Source organism: Hemitrygon akajei, unplaced genomic scaffold (genome assembly GCF_048418815.1).
Source record: "Hemitrygon akajei unplaced genomic scaffold, sHemAka1.3 Scf000068, whole genome shotgun sequence".
NCBI lineage: Eukaryota > Metazoa > Chordata > Chondrichthyes > Myliobatiformes > Dasyatidae > Hemitrygon > Hemitrygon akajei.
The window spans coordinates 2,858,078-2,881,127 of NW_027331954.1; the positions used below are offsets into that span (position 1 = coordinate 2,858,078).

At 44.1% G+C, this 23,050-nt stretch overlaps 1 non-coding gene across 1 annotated transcript; it reads left to right on the plus strand.

The window, feature by feature from the left end:
- Positions 1-15,469: 15,469 nt before the first annotated feature.
- On the plus strand, positions 15,470-15,542 carry trnav-cac (transfer RNA valine (anticodon CAC)). The gene has a single exon. It is a non-coding gene; the product is annotated as a tRNA-Val (tRNA).
- Positions 15,543-23,050: the final 7,508 nt, after the last annotated feature.

Here is a 23,050-nt window from a genome sequence, read left to right on the forward strand (position 1 = left end):
TATCGGATCCGCCTCCACCACCGTTGCCGGCATCCCATTCCACGCACTCACCACTCTCCGTGTACAAAAAAACTTACCCCTGACATATCCCCTGTACCTACTCCCAAGCAGCTTCAACCTGGGGATGAACGAATCTGATGGGAAAGGAGAATAGAAGAATGAACCATAGGAGAAACGGAAAGAGTAGGAGACCCAAGAGGAGGTGTCCGGCAGGTGAGAAGAGGTACGAGTCCAGAGTGGGGAATAGAAGAAGTGGGGAGGGGAACACTGATTTTTTTTACGGGAAGTAGAATTGTGGTTCCCAGACAGAATATAAGTTGTTGCTCCTTTTCCACGCTGCAGAAAGTGGAGAGCCGGCTCGGGGTGTGGTGGCGGCAGGTGAGAGTTAAACATAGTTTTATTGGTAGTATGCTTTTTGGAAATGACCAAAGTTGCGCAGCATAATATGTTGTCTTTGGGTTGTTGGTAAGGACAAGAGAATCTCTATCGCTGTTAAGGCGTCGGCAAGACTTGGTAAGCGCGGAAGGGCTAACCATATTTTTATAGGGATGTTACAAACAAACATACCACTACCTCCTTTTCCACAGGGATCGCTATCTCCGTGATTCCCTTTTTCATCCGTCCTTCACCACTGATCTCCGTCCCGGTACTTTTCCCTGCCAGCGGTCAAACCACCAAACCTGCCCATTGATTTCCTCACTCAAAATCCGTCAGAATCCAAATGGTTCTATCAGGTGAGGCACAACTGCAGCCCCGAATCTGCTATGGTCGTCTATTGCTCCTGGTGCTCTTGGTGCGGCCTTCTCCACATTGGTGAGACCCGGGATAAACTGTACGTCATTTCGTCGACCACCATGGTTCCATCGGTGAAAAGAGGAGTTTTCCGGCGTCCAAACAGTTTAAATCTGATTATCTTGTGCCACAGTGAGGCTACCTTGATGACGCTGGAACGTCATTAAATGAATGTTGATTATGGAACATGGATTATGGATTATTGATTATTCCTTATTGAATGCTGATTTTTAAAAAAGTCCCTCCTCCTCCCCTCTTCTTCTATTCACCAATCTGGCCTCATCCGCCTATCACCTCTAAGGGCGTCTCGACCTGCTTCCATTTTCCCTGTGCTCCACTGATGAATGTTATCAGATTCATTCCTCTCCAGCCCTTTACAGTTCATACACACCTTGCTTCCTCTGTCACTTATACACGCCTCACGCTATTTATTCTGGCGTCTCGTCCCTTACTGAAGAACGGTTTCGGGAAGATGACAGAATAAACGTTAACTGTTTCTTCATGTCTATTGATTTTGCCTGCCCTGCTGAGTTCCCCCAGGATGCTGTGTATTGCTTCGGATTCCATCATGGGCAGTATTTCACATGTTTAAAATATTAAAATATATGTATTTTGAAAATTTGAAATGGTTGGAGTCGCAGGGATGAGAGAATCTTTCACAAATACTACACACTGCATATGATTTCGTGGATTGACTTGTCGAGGAAATGTGAAAGGAAGAAATCGTGCCAGGAATAAATTTCAGGACAAAAATAAACCAAATATATCACGTCTCATTTTCTGCGCTCAATGGAGATGGAATTTATCCGAACTACAAACACGCTGTAGTAATGTAACATTCCACACCGGTGGTGTACCTCATGATCATACAGAGCCTCTCATATTTTATCTATTCAGACAATTTAACTTCTGAAGTTTTAATAAAATGCATATAAGTAGTTGTGGATGTGAGCGGACCAGTGAAATTCAGAATTACTGTGCCACAGGTCAGGATCATCGGATCCGATGATGATGGAATCAAGATCAAATGCTAATCAGAAAGCACCCGACGAAGAAGTTGCGACCATGCAGAGCAATACAGGAAAAAAAGTCTTCAGCATCTTCGCACAAGACATGCCGCCAACGCCGTGGGCCGATAAAGCGTCTATATTGCACTCTAGCATTGACGGAACATGAAACAAATACAGACGACTCAGATGGAACACGTGAGTTAACATGGTACAATTGCTCGGACCAAAGGACATGAAACTCACACAGCACATCATTATTAGTGACCTCCCTCTAAAAAAAAGTGACCCTGCTACCGTAATATAAAAAAATGTACTTCAATCTGATCACACCAAGCAATATACGAGATTCAGAATTTAAAAAAAAAGTTTAAAATATCTCAACCCGTCAGGCAGGTCATTCTCCAAATAAGTACAATATCTCTGTTGTTTGCCCCATTTTACATGTAACACTGCACATAAAGCTGCTTTAGTATACTAGTTACAAGGTCTAGTTCAACGGTGTAATAACAGTCATTTCTTTTTTTTCTCTCAGTATACAATGTCCGATACAATCTTCAAACCAGAAAACATACTGAATAAACAAAAAGAAAACCCCCTTGTAAGAACAAACCGCACAGACGCATGACTCAAATAAACAGCAGGTCAGGCGCATTTTTAAACTCCAAAAAAGCGATGAATATCACAGCTCTGAACCACAATTCCTCTCAGCACGAGGCGCAGTCTGGTAACTCATCAAACAGTAGAAAGAAATATAAAGAACTATGTCAGGAAACTATCTGACATTCAGAACAGCAGCGTTATAAATTGGGATTATTAGATGAAATCTTAAAAGGCCATACTATTGAAAATATTATCACTTCTGTCTGAGAAAACACTCTGCAGTAACACAGTGCCGAATACAGATACTCCGTCTCTGATATATCTCCGAATGATAGAAAATATAAGAACCATGCAATGCCAACAGCAGCTTCTACGAGTAGAGTCATCTCCCGATATGTCCACATCTTTCAGCTTTCTGTCCCTAGAATAATCGGGAATAGCACACCTCAAAATTTGCAGGCGTGTTCGAATAGTGGATCTGCCTGACCTATACAAAACAATGAATGATGGAATTGCTCCCAAAGTAGCAGAACAGGACGCCCCCTTCAGAACCTGACGATATTGCAGCGAACATATCGACCCGTTTGCAATTACCTCAAGTCCTCGGACTGATAGATCTGCGCAAACATACTGAGTCTTACGAGACAGGAAATCTAAACAAGCGAAGCAATTAATTGTACATTGCACAATCGAATAAATGCGGTCCATAAAATAAATCTTCATAACGCTATCCCGGAGACAAACCCCTCCAGCAAAATTAACATTTCACATGCATGGCATTCCCTGAGGTCCTAAAGGGCAAACGAAATATCTACTCCAAATGAAAATTAATTCGAAACCATTTAAGGGACTTTTGGGTATGTACGTCGTGCTTCGAATAATAGTATGAGTATTAAGCTAAGAGTAACCCTAGGTAATTTCACAGCATTGTGGACCCAAGGGCTTGTATTTTGGTGTAGGTTTTCTCTGCTTCTATTTGCCACAATCGTGCCCAATTATGCATATACCCATTCTTCACAGCGAATTTGTCCCATATACTGTTGGACTTCCCTTGGTTAACACGGAAAGTGCATTCATTTTGCTTTTCACGTAGATTGCATTATGATCGCAGGAATCATCCTTCGCAATAGCTGCAAGGGACACAGAGAAATAAAAAAAAAATCTGTTCAAATGTTTCATTATGCTGAGACCTAAATCTAAAATAGTTGATTTCAGTTTCTCTGAATAGTGATTAGATAAGCCATTATTTTTTTATGATATATCGTCTACACGATTGGCATTCATTTGGATTACCCAATTTCTATGTATTTCCCATGGTCGCAGTAACACATTGACTTCACTCCAGACCATGTCTGTTTATGAGGGTTGCTCTTCTGAGGCCTATGGACATTTCTCGCGAAGAGTATTCGGTTGCCTCAAACTAGTTGAATCTAACACCCCGGTACCTCGCCATCAGCAGCTTAGACTCTGCATAATCCGCCGCCAAGATCCGTCCGCTGCAGAAACGCTATACTCGCACAACAGCAGCAGAGTGACTGAGGGACTGAAGACAGCATTCCGTATTCCGGAAGAGAAATTCTGGGGAAAAGAGCAACACTTGTTGATGGCTCAGCAGTGGACACGGTGAGCAGTGTCAAAATCTCGGGCGGCAATATCTCAGAGGATCCATCATCGGTCCAGTACAGTAATGCAATCGCGATAGTGTGACAAGAGTTCTACATCAAGGGACTATTTGTCATACTGCTCCACAAAGCAGTCATCATTCATCAGAGCACCGTCAATCTTCCATATTTAACATAAAGCAACTACAGAAGACTCTTTTTCTCAAAGTATCTCGGGAAATACAGAATCTATTTTCAGAATATTTACTACTGTTGTGGAACAGCAGGAAAGAAAGAGAAAAACACGCTCACACTGAATCAGGGAGTCACAGGTACTGGACTGATACGACACACCTGACGCTCGAGCCGAGACTGACAGATACGGAAGGAAACCCATACCCTCACACTGTAGCAGAGACTGACAGATACAGAATGAAACCCACACTGTCACACTGTAACAGAGACTGACAGATACAGAATGAAACCCGCACTCTCACACTGTAACAGAGACTGACAGATACAGAATGAAACCCACACTCTCACACTGTAACAGAGACTGACAGATACAGAAAGAAACCCACATTCTCACACTGTAGCAGAGACTGGTATGCATTGAATAAAATTCATTCACTCGCACTTAACCAGAGATTGACACCTGCAGAATCCCATACGTTCACTCTGTACCAGGGACTGATATCCACAAAATGAAGCTCACACTCTCACATTGCTTCGAAACCTGGTGGGTACAGAAATTTTTTTCTGATTTTAACATATTGTTGAAAGAAGATTACAGTTTGAAGCTTCACGTCAATGATACACAATGCAGCAAAATTCCACGCAGAAAGGTAAAGCGGCAGTGTTGCACTGTTGGTTAGAAATGAAATGAAATAAGTTGAAAGAGGTGATATAGAATCGTGAGACCTTGAATCATTGTGGATAGAGCTACTGAACTGTAAGGGTAAAAGACATTGATGTGAGTTATATACCGAAACCCAAACAAAAGTAACGATGTTGTGTACTAATTGCAGTGGTAGATAGAAAATACATGCCAAAAGGGTAGTACAACAATCGTCATAAGGGACTTAAATTTTCAGCAGGACTGTGAAAATCAGGTTGGTGCTGGATTTCAAGCGGCAGGATTTCTGGAATGCATACCTGATGGATTTTAGAGCAGCTCAAGGTTTAGCCACTATGGGATCAGTTATTCTGAATTAGGTGCTGTAAAATGAGCCGGAATTGATTACCGGGCTTGGTAAAAGAACGCTTTGGTGAAGATGATCTTAATATGCTGGAATGCACTCTGAAGCCTAATAAAAGGGATCTGATGTGGGATGCATTAGACTTACTGTGGACTAAAGGGAATTACAGAGTCTTGAGGGATACATTGGCCAGAACTGACTGGAAAAGAACATTGGCAGATATAACAACACAGCAAGAATGACAATAAATTCTGGAAAGAATTTAGAAGACGCGGGATATATACATCCCAAAGAGGAGATGTGTTCTAAAGGAAAGAAGATACAACGTGTCGAACAAGAGAAGTCAGAGCCAACATCATAGCCAAAGAGAAAGCATACAATAGTGCATAATTAGTGGGAACTTAGATGATTCGGAAGTTTTTAAACGCCCACAGATGCGACTATAAAATGTCATTAAGAAGTCAAAATAGGAATACAAAATTATGCAAGCCAATAATATTAAATAAAGTACCAAACGTTTATTCAGATACATGATGTGTAAGAGATAGGTGAGACTGCATAATGGGCAGATGGAGAGCGATGTTCGAGAGGTAGCAATATGGGGGTAATGAAATGGCTGACGGACTGAATAAGTATTCTCCATCAGTTTTCAGTGTGACACTGGCAGTATAGTGGAAGTTCCAGTTAAGTGAGGCCATAAAGGGAAACCAACATTCTACAAAATAATGCCAAAATCAGAGTTAGTAAGTGGATAATGGTCTGCATACATACGAATACATTTCCTGCCTGATTACAAATTCTTCAATGCAATCAGAACCGTGAAGAAAACAGTCGATCAGTAGTCACTTTATCATAGTGGCGCATTAGCTAGTACATGGAGTTTTTCAAAGTTGCGGATATTCTGAAGCGTTATTGGAAAGGCCATTTGGTGCACGATGTTTTGCCGACGTTGACACCAATTTATACTGTGTGATCAATTAACCCTTTGTAACAATGTTCTTTCTTGTCACGATCTTGTGTTACGTCCCTTTATACTCATGTAAAAGGGGGAGCAGCCCGCACCGAGGGGGAAGAGTAACAGGAGACTTGGGCGAAGCGGATATCACCGCGTTGGCAGATTCACCCTCAAACTTCCAATAAATCGTTGTGTTTGTTTTTTTCCTGCTGTGAGCGCACGGCCACTCATCCAGCATCTGAGAGGTCTGCTTCGCCCAAGTCTCCTATTACTCTTCCCCCTCGGTGCGGGCTTCACTCCTGAGGACAATCTCAGCTTTGAATAGCTGGGCTTTGTATATTGTTATTCAGTCGCCAGGAAGGTAAGGGATAATTACAACTCAAAATTCTCACTCCTCGCTGGAGGACACATTAAATTTCTCACATCAGACAACTTCACCCCCCCCCCCTCGCTCCGCAGAAACGAAAGGAACTCATCTTTGAAGCCTCCGCCCTTAGCTACAGGAAACTCGGCTTCCGATTCAGTACGCTCGGCCTCATTCCCTTCTTCCCGGTAAGTATGAACAGCCAACGGCGCCCACCACCCCCCTGCTCTCCCGGAGTATGATATCAGGCAATTCAACTGCGATTATGGCAGTTCTAGTCTGATTTAAAACGACGTCTTTGTCCAGCAATTTGTCATACCTCCGCTCCGTGATCGTACTTGCTCCAACTGCTTCAATGGTACCGAAAGATCGGTTTAACAACCCGTCGGAAACCCGAATCCCTATTACTCGAAGTACACACGCATTCGTTGCCGGTAACCCCATGGATTCGCACCAGTGCTCAGAATCTGCAGCATCCATAAGCACATATCTTAATCAATTTACCGGTAAAAAATTTAACACAGGCTTAAACACACAAACCACTTGATCAATGGGCATGTCAATCACAAAGCGTGGAAGTAAATCGATCCGGGACAAGCCCCACAAATGAAACCCTCTGGCTTCCTTTTTCTGCGGAATTTCTATGGAGGACATTCTCAAGTCCCGACAACATCGTGAGTTTGTGACAGCTCTCCTCCCCCAAAACTCGCGTTGTATGAATGTTGTGTAATTTACTACCGGGGAAAGATGCGGAGACAGATTTAGAAGCTGGTGGAAGGCGAGGAGGAACCAGAAGGTGTATTTTCCAACGGATAATTCTCCGTATCTTCCGCCACCTCCTACGGGATCCCACTACCAAGCACATCTTTCCCTCCCCCCCTTTCTGCTTTCCGCAGAGATCGCTCCCTACACGACTCCCTTGTCCATTCGTCCCCCCCCCCCCCATTCCTTCCCACCGATCTCCCTCCTGATAATTATCCTTGTAAGCGGAACAAATGCTACACCTGCCCTCACCCTTCCTCCCTCACCACCATTCAGGGCCCCAGACAGTCCTTCCAGGTGAGGCGACACTTCACCTGTGAGTCGCCGGTATGGTATACTGCGTCCGGTGCTCCCGGTGTGGCCTTTTATATATTGGTGAAACCCGACGCAGACTAGGAGACCGTTTCACTGAACTCCTACGCTCTGTCCGCCAGAGAAAGCAGGATCTCCCAGTGGCCACTCATTTTAATTCTACGTCCCATTCTCATTCTGAGATGTCTATCCATGGCCACCTCTACTGTCAAGATGAAGCCACACTCAGGTTGGAGGAACAACACCCTTATATACCGGCTGGGTAGCCTCCAAACTGATGGCATGAACATTGACTTCTCTAACTTCCGTTAATGCCACTCCTCCACATTTTACCCCATCCCTGACACATTTAGTTGTTTTTTTTTCTCTCCCTCTACCCATCACTGCCTGTTCCCCATCTCCCTCTGGTGCCCCCCTCCCCCTTTCTTTCTCCTAGGCCTCCCATCCCATGATCCTTTCCCTTCTCCAGCTCTGTATCCCTTTAGCCAATCACCTGTCCAGCTCTTAGCTTCATCCCACCCCCTCTGGTCTATCATTTTGCATTTCCCACTCCCGGTCCTACTTTCAAATCTCTTAGTATCTTTCCTTTCAGTTAGTCTTGACGAAGGGTCTCGGCCTGAAACATCGACGGTGCTTCTCTTTATAGATGCTGCCTGGCCTGCTGTGTTCCACCAGCATTTTCTGTGTGTTAGGTGATACATGAAACTCGGATGGGGGTAAGGGTGAGGTTATGAGCTGGGAAGGTGATTGGTGAAATTGATACAGGGTGGTGAAAGCGATTCTAATAGGAGAGGACCGAAGAAAGCCAAGGGGGATGAGGACCTGCGGGAATTGAGGGGCAGGTGTGCAGATAAGCTTAGAGAGGGAAATAGTGATGTTTTGGAACTTTACCGGAACTTCGAGGAATCGTTGGTTATGCCATCACATTGGACTTACCCAGGCGCATTGTAAGGCGTTGCTGCACCAAATAAGTACTGCACCCAACAGTAGAGGCGATTATGGACAAACATGCGAATGGGGATGGTGTGTGGAATTAAAGTCGCTGGCTCGCTGGATTTCCCTCTTTTTTCTAATGGGTGGAGCGTAAGTATTCGGTGTAGCAGTCTCCAAATCAACGTCGGGTTTCAGTTATATACAGAAGGCGACACGGGGAGCAACAGGTACAATAGAATACCCCAACAGTCTCACAGTAGCAGTATCGCCTCACTTGGCAGGGCAGTTTGAGGACTTCAATGGCAGTGAGGGAGGTTTTGTAGAGATAGTTGAGGTACTTGTTCAGCTTGCAAGGGTAAGAGTCGGGAGAGTGATCAGTGGCGAGGGATGAATGGACAAGGGAGTAATTTTGGAAGCGATCCGTGCGGAAATCCAAAATGAGGGGATGTAGAAGGGAAGATGTACTTGCTGGTGGGATCGCGTTGTTGATGGCGGAAGTTACAAAGTATTACGTGCTTCTCGCGGAGGCTGGTTGGATAGCAGGTGAGGTCAAGAGATAGATCTGCACGACAATATGCATGTACATCTCCATAAAAGCACTGAACGAAACAGCACTAAAATAATCCAAAAGCTCCTCGGAATTGAGAAGTGAGTCTGCTTGTTTATTTCCACACGTCGATTTTAACCAGTTTCACCTGAGAAATAAAAATAGTAATAACCATGCGATTCTACTGGAGTGCATGCAGGGGATTCAACATGCAGGTTGTTCGGATGGGAATATATTAGAGAACCGGAAGAGAGGTGGCATTCTTTCCTTGATGCATTGGCGTGGGACTTCCACAGAAATGTGCTCAGTTCTGAAGAGAATGAATGAGTTCTGTAGTGTTACGTATTTCTGCGTAACATGTTTATCTAGTGTGAATTAGAAGTGCAAGATCTATTGAAAGTTTTTTTTTACAGTCTACTGACCTTCTTTCATTTCTTTCTTATGCAAAGAGTGAAGTAACGAATGGGATGCATTTCTGCCGAGTTAGTCTTGACCCTCCTTAGATTCGGACCCACTCTCTTATTACCATAAGGGTCGTGGTGGCGACAAGAGCGAAATATGGTGAAAACTAGTAGAAGTGAGGTTCATACTTGACAGGAGGTCGATGTTGCATTCTTGGGCGCCGAAGGGTCTGTTTCTGTGCCGTGACTCTCTCAGGCTCTAACATCATTTTATTCTCCCCGCTGCTACGTTATCCAATGGCCGCCAGTTCTGTAGTGTGAAACTCGAAAACACTGCGACCACCTCTTAGAAAAACTTATCTATTTAGTTTATTAAGTACCTGAATAATTAATACGAGCGGATATTTTGCTGCGCTGATGAACTGCTCTCTGAACCTGGATTGAGTTATCGCATAAATAAACGTGTTTGTGCAGCAACTTAATAACATCAGCATGTATCCGGATTGATCAGCTATGTATTCCGAATCATTGTAATAATTTCGATCCAATCCATCAGTGCTGTTATAAAGGAATTCGACAACGATCACCGACCACAAGATGATGAAGCTTCCGGAGATGGAGAGAAGCAAGATCAGAGACCTCCTCCTGCTCTCCATTTCTGGATCACATCGGTTCCCCGCCTTGCTGTGACCCCTCAGCCGCTTACGGACGCGTCTAGTCACTAAAACGTGTCTCACCGTCAGGCCATTGAAAAGAAGCATTAACACGAACGGCAGTAATGGCGTTAGTACAGCCGAAAACCATCGAAATCCCACCCACCCGGGATCTGTATAGTAAGCAGGTTTTATAATACAGTCCCAGGGTACGTTGTCAATCACTTTGACTGGATGAAATAGAAAGATGTAGGGCACATTTTTAAAACAGAGCAGAACGCCGGTTGTTGTCAGAACCACAGCCGCAGTTTTCCCGGTGCAATACTTTGTTTTCCGCTTCTGGCAACAAATGGCGACAAACCGATCAAAGGTAAAAGTGAAAGTGAACCAGACAGAACATCCCGTGGCTGCGATTCCCACGGCATTGATCACACTGCATACGGGGGTGATGTCCAGGAATGTCCCGGGGAAATAATTATAACTGACCCTCCACGGTATCACCTGAAAGACGATGGTCAGTAGATCCGCCGTTGCCATGGCCACCTGGTAACGAGTGGTACAGGTAGAGAGGCCGCACTTTCCCCTGGACAGAATCACAGTTGCTACTAAATTCACTGTGGGAAAAACAAAAATAATTAGTGAACTACTCTCTCGCCGGTCCCTATCTCTCAGGACGGAATAAATGGAGGACTATACAACTGTGCAGAAAACTCATTTCTGGAGATTTAAACGAGTAAAGCGCAAGTCGCAATATCCCTAACCCTGTGCATACTGGTTGAAATTGTACGACACTCACGACTGGAAAAGGAACAGTGCTTGGGAAGGAGGCTCTGTCAACTAATCGCAGAGAGCGCTTTGGAGAGACAAATATAAATCTCCCACCATCAGGTTTTTCACGATGTGTGAAGCCCGGATACGGCGGCAACCTTCTCAGCAATGGTGATTGCACCGGTCCCGTTGTCTATGTTCTGGGGCTCTCAGGATACAGCACTGACCTGCTCCCTTCGCAACTGTACATTTACAATGTTCGAACTTCAAAACGAAATTATTTCCCCCGCTCGCATGTCTTAGTCTCCTCAACGAATCCCCTTATGTTACCCACCTACACCGGTCCCGCTGTCGGGCTTCTTTTAAATTTTGCAAATACTTTTGGACGAATTATTTTACACTTTGTCAAGGCTTCCGATCAGAATGATCTTATTTTCGATTTTCAAGATTCTGCCTGAACCTTTCCGGCACGGTGCACGTTGGCGCTTAAAACGTCCAAATACCAAAGGAAAGTCTTCAAAATATCCGAATCCTTTAGGGGTTGCCTTATCTCATCTAATTTCACCTTATCCCTTTTAATGTCGAGCGGAAACCAATGGGTGGGTTCCTAACTCCTCCTTCACTTCACGGTCATTAGGGACGTGGAAACAAACAATAGTACACAAAAAAAAAAACAGACATCTATTTGAATATTCAATACTCCCGATGGTTTGGAATCTAACTCGCAAGTGATGTCTATAACATTCGCCTGAATCTCATCCGGGTGTCGCTTACCGCATTGCCGTCAAACTTGGAACAATTTCTTAAAACGCAGCGCAATATCTTTAAATTTGAATTTAAAACAGTTCCCCTATACATGCATAAAAACACTAAGTAACCGGTAAAGATACAGAAAACACTGGAGTATCGGTGTTTACTTTTACAGCGGCTTAACGTTGATAAATCAAAACTGCCATCCATGAATCTAAATAAAAATCCATCTCCCCTATCTCCCACTCAACATCAGTTTCAAATTGAGGTGTACGTTCAGCCGAGGACACTGATTAAACTGCAGGGAACGGTTGAACCAATTCAGAGCTCTGTCACAATGTCGGCAATGTATTCAACTGATGCACCGGCATCACAAAGCTGTCGGTAACTGAATGCGTCTTAAGATCGCGGACACAGAGTAGCAAATGTTAGCTCTCCTATATTCATACCAGGAATTCCAATAACGGCAATAATCACGTAATATATCTTCCTCACAGTGTAGAATGTTGCAAGCATGTTGTGTGAGATTCAGCCTGTCTTCCAGCTGTCGCGATCTCGCTGGAGAAAATCTGAGCTGACGAATCTCCACGGTCATTCATTTATACTCACTCCAGCACATTAAATATTCAATATTACACAAGACTGACGTGTCGTCCCGCAGTTGGGGTAAAAATAAACGTGATGCTATTGAAGTAAATTCCCAATTGTGATGTGGTATGAATAGCTTGGCACTAAATTGCGAAATCTCAAAGACTAAGGAATGAGGATTGGAGAAGTCAGTGAATGGTGTTGCGAAACGCCCTCAGGCTTAACTCTCGGTTTTATGATGGTCAATGTTTTCTTTTCCATTTCTCGGCTCCATGGACTTTGTCATCATAGACTAATGCTGTACGGTCACTGGGCTGCTCTGTTTCACTCTGTTAATTGTGGCAGTTGTAGACCTTGTAATATAAATATTTTTAATGTGGCTTGCACGCTACTGTAATATAGTGAGCAGCTTTAAACTAACAAAGCGTCCAGGCTGACGAAGATACTGAACGCTTGCAAAACGTCAATCAAATTAACTGTAACACATACAAAATGCTGTAGTTTATCAGCAGTTCAGGCAACACCTATGGATATGAACAAATTGTTCACTTTTCTGTCCGAAACTTCTTCAAAATTAAACACGGAGTACACTGCAGATCCTGTGGTCAAGGCAACACGTACAATCGAGCTGGATGAACTCAGCAGGCCGGGCAGCATCCGCTGAAAGGAGCAGCCAACGTTTCGGGCCGAGACCCTTCGTCATGTCCATCGATATGATCTAACTTGCTGAGTTCACCTTGCATTTTGTATGCACATCAAATTAGTGCAGTCCCTCGCATCGTGAACCAGCTCCGTTCCAAGATCGCACAAGCATTTCAATCACTGTATACATGACCACTGAACTGATGCAAATGCTAAAATCGACAGAGAACCAACAATGATAGTTTCAGATATGCTAAATCAGTTGCGTTGTCGATAGTGAGGTAAATAGTGGCATTTACTTATTTGATAGATTTGAACTGCGCTTTCGCTCGAAATCTATAAGGATGTGGTATATTCTATGTTCTTTTTTGTTTTTGCCGTGAAGCGCGACTTTGATGTATTTATGTACTGAATTGAATTAACTGAATGATACATAAGAAGAATCTTTCAAGTGCCAGATAATCCTTGTGGTAATAAGCCAATGGGTCTTCAGTTATGCTGTGAAATTTAACAATCTGACAATAGTCAGCGAAGTGTAGATAAAGGCCAATATTGAGGTACATGGTCATTACATGCCATGGATGAGTAGGGTCGGGAAATTGGCAAAGTCTGACGGGGTTCTCTAGTGGTCATGTAGAGAAAGGCAAGGAAATGGGATTTTAAACATGAATGAAGGATGGATAGTGTGTAGTACAATACATTCCGAATACCTGCCTTCACTTACGGGAGTGATATATAATTCTATTTAGAGCATCGTGACGTTTAGATGTGATTACAGAGGAACCGATGAAGAAGCGTTTCACCAGGAAGTTCCCGAACATGAAACATTTCAGCGGGCAACCTATCATTCGCTTCTGGAAACGGAGGTGTTCGGTAGTGGTTAAATATTTAGAATCTCCACCCCTGAGTAATTATCTCCAATGCTGCGACCAATGGAAAGAACACGCACACACACACACACACACACACACACACACACACACACACACACACACACACACACACACACACACACACACACACACACACACACACACACACACACACACACACACACACACACACACACACCCTTGTGGTTCTGTCCATCAACTTTGCACCTAACTCCCTAAATTCTCTTTGCAGGACCTCCTCCTTCTCCTATCCACGTCATCCATGGACCACGGCATTTGGCTACTAACCCTCCCTCTTGAGAATACTGAGAACTCGATCTGAGATGTCGCAGACCCTGGCACCAGTCCATCTGGGATTCTCGATCTCTTCCACAGAACCTCATATCTTCCCCCGTAACTATTGAATCCCCAATCACTACTGCTCTCCTCTTTTCCCTCCTTCCCTTCTGAACTGATGGTCCGTTCTCGGTGCCAGAGACGCAACCACTGCAACTTGTCCCTGGTAGCTGGTCCCCACCAAGGGTATCCGAAACGGCATACTTATTATTTATGTGAACGGCCACAGCGGTGCTCTGCTCATTCTGTCTATTCCCCTTCGCTCTCCTGACAGTCACGCAGCTACCTGCCTCCTGACTCTTAGGATTGACTATCTCCCTGTAACTCCTGCTTATTTCTGCCTCTGCCTCCCGAATGATCCGAAGTTCATCCAGCTCCAGCTCCAGTTCCCTAACTCGGTTTGTCAGGAGCTGTCAGAATGCACATTTTGCACTGTTTACTTGTATCAGCCAATTGTTTCTGGCACACGCGAACAAGAGAGATATTAATCGAGCGTCAACGGCCGTAAATGGTATATATATCTTCCTCTCTCTGAAGATGAATGAGCATTCTTTCTGAACAGAATTATAAATTAATTCTCACATGTCACGTGCTCACCAATCCTCTGTTAAAGATTCAGCACCTTCCCCGATGCCACTGACGTGCTGAGCTTCCGTTTGCAATGATAAGATCCTGCCGGCTGGAATGCGATCCCTCCATTTACGACCTCAGATGTGATCGACTTGCCGCTCCGTTCCTGAAGGTTGTTGTTACTAATATAATTTTCGTTCACAACAGGTCATTTAATTGTTCGTTGATGTCCTGGTCTGGTTGCGACACGATGGATCAGGTTGGAATATGATTATTAAGGGAATATCAGTGTGATGGTGTGTCTGGTGTTACGGCTGACTCGGTGGGACGATTGGCCGTGATTCGTTACTGTACAGCCGGCATCATCTCACAAGTAACCCTGGCTTGTAACGCGTCCTGTTGTTTATAAATGTATCGGCACAGGGTCCACTCACTTGCTTCAATTAACTCGTAATCTGAGGTGAAGAGAACGGACGAGGAGACAGGGTCAGAAATCTTAAAGGCACTGTTGAATTTACCAGCTGGACCAGATCGCCACCCTGTGGAGACTGATGGAAGCTAGAGGAAGATGTTTTAAGTGCTTGCTTTATGTATGCAACATAGTTCAGTTCCCTGTTGCATATCGTACCTTCACAGGAAATTGTCAATGCATGTCACTGCGCACGTCACACAAATGCAATACTTGTTACTGAAAGCTGAGAGGAACGGTGGGCAATGTTTTGTTCTTATTGCTGTGGGGAGGGGGTGCCTCTGGTCAATGTTCAATAGCGCTGAGCAATGAGCGCTTTGCACCGTTTCTGTGGTGTAGTGGTTATCACGTTCGCTTCACACGCGAAAGGTCCCCAGTTCACTCCTGGGCAGGAACATTGTTTGGGCTCCAGTGTTTGGGATGGACCTGAGTCTCAACTTTTCAGTTCGTGTTCAAGTTCACAGTCATGAACATTCAGGTGTAAATGTCATGAACCTTCGCCTTTATAGCAGCAGAGTACAGTTCGATAATTCCTATGTAAACTCATAGGATAGACCGACACCACGAAATCCGTGTGCACCCCTAAACCAGCTGAGGCGCACAAATCTATGTGCATCCCCGATCCAAGTGCACCAAAATATTTAAAACAAAAACATAAAATATGTGCAAATTTATTTGACATACCTATCCTTAAATATTTGTGCTTCTCCAAATTATGGTGCATCCCTTAACCAATGTGCAGCAAACACAAGTTCCTCCCCCCGTTTGTGCGCAGCAACAAATCCGTAAGCAACCCCCACATGAGTTGCAAACAAAAATCCACAGACAGTTCAATTCGTGTCCTCCCCTTAATACACATGCAATCACAAATTCGTTCTCCCCAATCTCTCAGACACATTCCAATACAGATTGGATTATCGTTGAGCAAGGATCATTTCAGAGAGCGCACAAGGTTGCTGTCATAAGGCAACAGCCTAGAGATTCCTCATCCCTCCAAATCTGTAGATCCACCAGTATACAAGTGACAGGACCGGGATATTCGTCACATCACCAATGCGCACGTACACGAAAATTCATGTGCTATCCTAAATCCGCCGAGACACCCGAATCTGTGTTCATCTACTAATCCGTGTACACCCCATATTCCAGAGTACACTCATAAATCTGACGCATGCCCAAATCCAGGCGCAGCGTCAAAACTGTGTGCACTACATATTTGACTATTTTGCCTTAACTCTGTGTAATCTTCAATTCAATGGGCATCGCAAACCCGCTGACACCCGTACATGCACCGTACAGTATCACAGGGCAAGAATAATTTCGAACAGTTCACAAAATGCGTGCCTCCAGCATAAAGTTACAAGAATAATGCTGAAAAGTTCAAGGTGCATTGATTCTGAAATTATCTATGAATGAAACAACCTTCTGATATCTAATAATTCCGAATCACTAAATCTGGATGCATTCAAGAGAGAGTTAGATAGAGCTCTTAGAGATAGCGGGGTCAAGGGATATGGGGAGAGGGCAGGAACGGGATACTGATTGTGCATGATCGGCCATGATCACAGTGAATGGCGGTGCTGGCTAGAAGGGCCGAATGGCCTACTCCTGCACCTATTGTCTATTGTTTATCTTAGAGCAAGAAACATTTCAAACTTTTCACAAGATAGCTTAATCCACATTAAAAGTAGCAAGAACAAAACTCAACGTTAAAGTGCATTTTTATCCGATTATCTGTAAACGAAACTATTTGAACTTTGGCATTAACCCAATTCCTCCGACATCCAAAAATCCACGTGCACTCCCAAATCCGTATGCACACTCAAATGGGTGCGCACTCCGAACCCGTCAACACCTCCCACTCACAGATTAGGTTAGCCGGGAGGAGAAGTAATTTCAAATAGTTTACAAAGTAGCAACCTCCAACTTAAAAATCACAGCAAGAGCAGAGTAGAAAACTGAAAGTGCATTTATTAATAAAGAACCTATCAATGAAACAACTTGAGATTTGTCAAGACCCTAAATCCAAAGACACCCCCAAATCCGGGAGAATCTAAGATCGTGTACAGCACCAAACCTGCTGACACCCACGTATACACATTTGATTTTCCCAAAGGAAGAGTCACTTTAGAGTGACAGCATTCACCTTAAAGAAATCACGACAACATAGTGCAGCTGTTATAAATGAGATAACTTTGAGTTTCACCGCAACCCAAAGCCAACCGACACCAACAAATTCATGTGCACCCATATACACCGACACACACGTAAACCTGATCGCATTCCCATTCGTCAGACACCCTTGTGCACCCCAAATCCATACTGACGTCCTGTTCACCCATATTGCTTGATACATCCCTAAGCTTGTGCAACCTCACAATCAGAAAGCACCATCAGATACGTATGTGGTTCCGAATTCACCCATCACTGTGCACACGTACTCGCCGAAACTCTCCTAAAGAGATCAACTCCCAAATCCGCTGTTTTCACTAAATCTGTTCGCATCGCAAATCAGTTGCCACCCATATATGCCGAAGCAGCCCTAAATCTGCGCAAACCCAAAATCGGTGCGCACCCCAAACCCGCTGACACCCCAGATGCATAATGGATTATCCCAGACAAGCAAACATTTCAATCAATTCAGAAAATGACCGTTTCGAGGTTAGAAAGCCAAAATCCTTTTTCAGATCGGCGACACATCCAAATCTGCGTGTCAACGCAAATCCATGTGCAGCCCCATATTCAAGACTACACCCCGAACTGGACATTGATCACTAAAATCCGCCCGCACCCCCAAATCTGCGCACATCCTCAAATACGAGTGCACCCCACAGGCATATTAGATGACCCAGACGGATAATCATTGCAAACACAAAACGGCTGTCTTAACAGTAAAAACCACCACGTATCCCAAAGTCCCTACGTACGTCACCAAATCGATATGCGCTCACAAAAACGTGGAGACTCACATATTCGCTAACTACCCTAAATTTGCTATCCCTAAAAAGGTGCGCACCCTTATATCGGAGCACTCCCCGAAATCAGTTTGCTACCCTTTCCGAGAGAACGCTCCTAAATCCATGCAAAACCCCAGATCCATATGAACCACAAGACTGTGTAGAACCCGTATTCGAGAGAAAAAAATAAAATTGCGCAATCGCCAATTCAGTGCGAACCCGAAACCCACGGACTCCGCCACTTGTACATCAGATTTTCCCGGAGTAACAATCAATAAAACACAATTGAGAAAATGGCAGCCTCGACATTAATAAACGGCACGCAAATTTTGATCCGTCAACTCAACAAATCTATGTGTATCCCATGATTGAAAAGGCAACCCAAATCAGCGAACATCACCAAATCCATGCACAGCCCAAACACGCTGAAACTCCCACATTCATTTGTGGGGCTCATTGTACACAGATTTTGTCACCTTGTGTATGTCTGAAATTATTATTTTGAGATAATCTAATTAGCGTGTGTGTGTCCACGGTTTTGAAGTTGTGGAGATGCATTTGCATTTGGAGATGCACATGGATTTCTCACGTATTTGGGGTGTCTGCGGTTTGGAGGTGTGCCGAATCTCAAAGTTGTTTCATTTAGATCACGTGAATAATACATTTCATTTGAAATTTGACATGAAGTATTTTAAATGATACTTCTTCTGGGATAATAAAATGTGCAAGTGGGTTTCTCCGCGGGTATTGTATTCGCATGAAGTTTAGTTGAGGTGGTGCACATATTCGCTAACTACCCTAAATTTGCTATCCCTAAAAAGGTGCGCACCCTTATATCAGAGCACTCCCCTAAATCAGTTTGCAACCCTTTGTTAGAGAACGGTCCTAAATCCATGCACAACCCCAGATCCATATGAACCACAAGACCGTGTAGAACCCGTATTTGACGACAAAAAATAAAATTGCGCAATCGCCAATTCAATGCGAACCCGAAACCCACGGACTCCGCCACTTGTACATCCGATTTTCCCGGAGTAACAATCAATAAATGCAATTGAGAAAATGGCAGCCTCGACGTTAATAATCCGCACGCAAATTTTGATCCGTCAACTCACCAAATCTATGTGTGTCCCATGATTGAAAAGGCAACCCAAATCAGCGAACATCACCAAATCCATGTGCTTCGTCAAATTGGTGCGCATCACCAAATCCATGCACAGCCCAAACACGCTGAAACCCCCACATTCATTTGTGGGGCTCGTTGTACACAGATTTTGTCATCTTGTGTATGTCTGAAATTATTATTTTGAGATAATCTAATTAGCGTGTGTGTTTCCACGGTTTTAAGTTGTGGGGATTCATTTGCATTTGGAGATGCACACGGATTTCTCACGTCTGCGGTTTGGAGGTGTGCCGAATCTCAAAGTTATTTCATTTAGATCACGTGAATAATGAATTTAATTTGAAATTTGACATGAAGTATTTTAAATGATACTTCCTCTGGGATAAGTGAGTTTCTCCGCGGGTATGATATTCGCATGAATTTTAGGGTGTGCTCCTAGTGGTGGTGCACATATTTGAGGTGTACATGGATTTGGGATTGTGTGCATGTAAACACGGATATGGGGGGGAGATAAAGATCTGGGCGTGTTGGCGGATCTGAAGTTGCACATGAATTTTGGGCTGTGTGCGGGTTTTAATGTCGAGGCATCCATTTTCTGATTTCTTGAAAGGATTCTAAACTACATGTCAGGTTGTTAGCGGTTTTGGGGTGCGCACTGAATTGGGTCGCCAGATATTGGACAGTGTCGGAGAATAAGGGGTGCACACTGCTGTGGTGTGAACTTGGATTTGGGAATGCGCACGGATTTAAAGTTGAGTCCTCAAATATATGGGGGTGAGCACTGATTTTGGGTGTGCGTAGATTTAGGGGGTGGCGGCAAATATGCACAAGGATTTGGGAATACGCGCAAATTTTGGGTTTTGTAGTCAATTACGGGGGCGTAATTAGATGTTGTGATGTTCGTATATTCCGGGAGTTATTTGTTGACCGATCGACAGTTGCGATCGTATTTTGGGGTGCGTGCGAATTTTAAATGTCGAAACAGCCATTTTCTGAAATGTTGAACATGAATTCTGCCTTGGAATAATCTATCATATATGTGGTGTGTCGGCTCAGCGTGTTTCGAGTGCGCACTGATTTGGTGATGTGCACAGGTTTTCTGGATTCATGGCGGGCAGTTTTGATTTATCAATGCAAAGTCTCGGCTAAAGTGTATTCCGATAATCGGGAGAGCTGGGCTACTTAACAGAATAATGGTCTAATTCTTTATCAATACTGTAAAATACTTTAAATTCACATTTAAAAGTACTGCGCTGTGCTTTTAGAAATTGCTGCAAGTTTGAAGGGAATGAGAGAAAAGAACCGCCGGTGAGATTTAAGGAAGAAACTCAGACATCACTCGAAATTTAGTCTCAAACATGGCCGTGCACACGTATTTGGGGATACACACAGATTTGGGTGTGTTGGCGGATCAAGATTTGCACACGAATGTGTTGCGTGCGGATTGTTAACGTCGAGGCTGCCATTTTCTCAACTGTTTCGAATGTATCTTGCTCGGAAAAATCTCATGGGCATGTGGACGTGTCAGCGGGTTTGGGGTGCGCGCTGCATTGGGTATTGCGCAGAAATTAGGCGTGTCAGCGAAAATGGGTTGTACAGGGTCTCGGGGTGCACATGGATGCACAGAGATTTTGGGGTTTGTTCTTGAATATGGGGATGCGCTCGTATTTGGGGATAGCATATTTGGGGGTTTGTCGGCGAATATGGAGTCGCCACGTTTCTGTGGGTGTATCTGCGAGTTCATAAGGATTTGGGTTGTTCTGTGTGTGTCGGCGGATTTGGTGATATGCTCACGACCTTTGGGATGCGTGGGGCTTTTAGTGTCATGGTAGCCATTTTATGTTTGAAATAATTCCTCGTCTGGGTTATCGAATGTGCGTCCTTACTTGAGGAAGTGCACAGATTTTGGGACTCACACTCATTTTCGAGATACTTTCATACTACTGCTGAGTATGAGAGTGCACATGAATTTGACCATCGTTGACCATAATGATAATGTTATTGTCTCCTGAGCCTTAACACGGACCAGTGTGATAATGTAACAGCGTGTTCCGGTCATTCACAGGAATGCATTCCTAAGACACCCATATTTTAACTTTCTCCCCTGTGCATGGAATTCAACTGGAGATTTACCCAACTCCTTGAGTCGGCTGAATGCGATTACCTGTATCAAAGGCACCAGTATATGCAGTCTTGTATGCTGTACATTACTGCCCCATATAACTGAATACCTATCAAAACGGGTGGGGGGTTGATTAGTCCAAATTCTGGAGAATCTTCTCAGGCCAGGCAGCATCTATGGAAAAGAACACAGTCGATGTTTCGGGCCGAAGCCCTTCAGCAGGACTGGGAGGAGAAAAAGCAGAGGAGTAGATTTGAAAGGTGATGTGAGGGGAAAGAGAAACGCCAGATGGCAGGTGAAACTTGGAGGTGGAAGGATGAAGCAAAGTGCTAGGTAGTTAATTGCAGAAAGAGAAGGAAAGCTATGGAAGAAAGAAAAAAAATGGGGTAAGGGGAGCAGGACCATAGGGAGGCTATGGCGGACAAGGAGATATTAAGTGAGAGAGACAAAGGGGTGGAAATGGTGAAGGAGAGGTTTGAGAAAGCAATGTTCATGCCATCAGGTTGGAAGCTAACCAAACGGATTATAAGCTGTTGTTCCTCGCACCTAAGTGTGGCCTTATCGTGACAGTGGGGGAACTCATGAATGGACATATCGGAATGGGAATGGGAAGAGGATTTAAAATGGGTGACCACTTGGAGATACCGCCTGTTCGGCGGATGGAGTGTAGATGCACAAACCCCCAATCGGTTTGCATCCCTTTAACGGAGAGGAAACCCCTAAGTCTGCGCAATTTCCAATTAAGTTCGCATCTCAAACCCATGTGCACCCCAAATACACACACATCCTCAAGAAAGAGCACACCCAAAATCCACGTGTGCATCAAACCCGCCGGGAACCTCAAATGCGTTTTACATAATCCCAGAAAATAATCATTTCGAACAGTACACATGATGGCTTCGTAAATTATTGTGCTTCGCAAATTTGTAGGTAACGTCCTAAATCTGGGCTACCCCAAATCGGCGCGTACCCTAATCACTCTGACACACCCCAATGCATAATCTCAGAATGGGAGTCATTTTAAATAATTCAGACAATGCCGGCCTCGACATTAAAAATCCACATATACCCCAAAATTCATTTGGAGATCAACCACTGCACAAAAGTATGGTTGTACAGCAAATTTGCGTGGAGCCACATATTCACCCTTGCACCCCTGTACCGGCGCAATCCCAATTTCAGTCTGACCACAAGCCCGTTGACATGCGCACATGCACATTAGATTTTCCCAGAGCAAGGATCACTTCAAACCGATCACCAAATTGCTGCCGCCACCATAAAGTATGAAGAATACTGTTGAACATTAAAAGTATATGTATTATGAAAGTATCTGTAAATGATGCAAAATTTAGACAAGTCAGAACTCCAAATCCGCAGACACCAAAACTCTGTGAGATCTCAGAATTCCGAAAACATCCACATAAATCTGCGCAATCCCCAAGTCAGTGCGCAACTAAAACACGCTGACACTTCCAAATGCATAATGGATTATTTCAGAGCAGGAGTCATTTCAACCAGTTCAGAAAATGGCTGTCTCGACATTAAAAAATCCTCGCAAATGCCCGAAAATTGTTTACAGATCGGAAGACCCAATGAAATTTGCTTCTCATCACAAACCCCTGTGTACCCACATACTCAACAGTACACACCTAAATATGCATAGATCACGAAAATCCGTGTGAACACCAAAATCTTCGCAGATC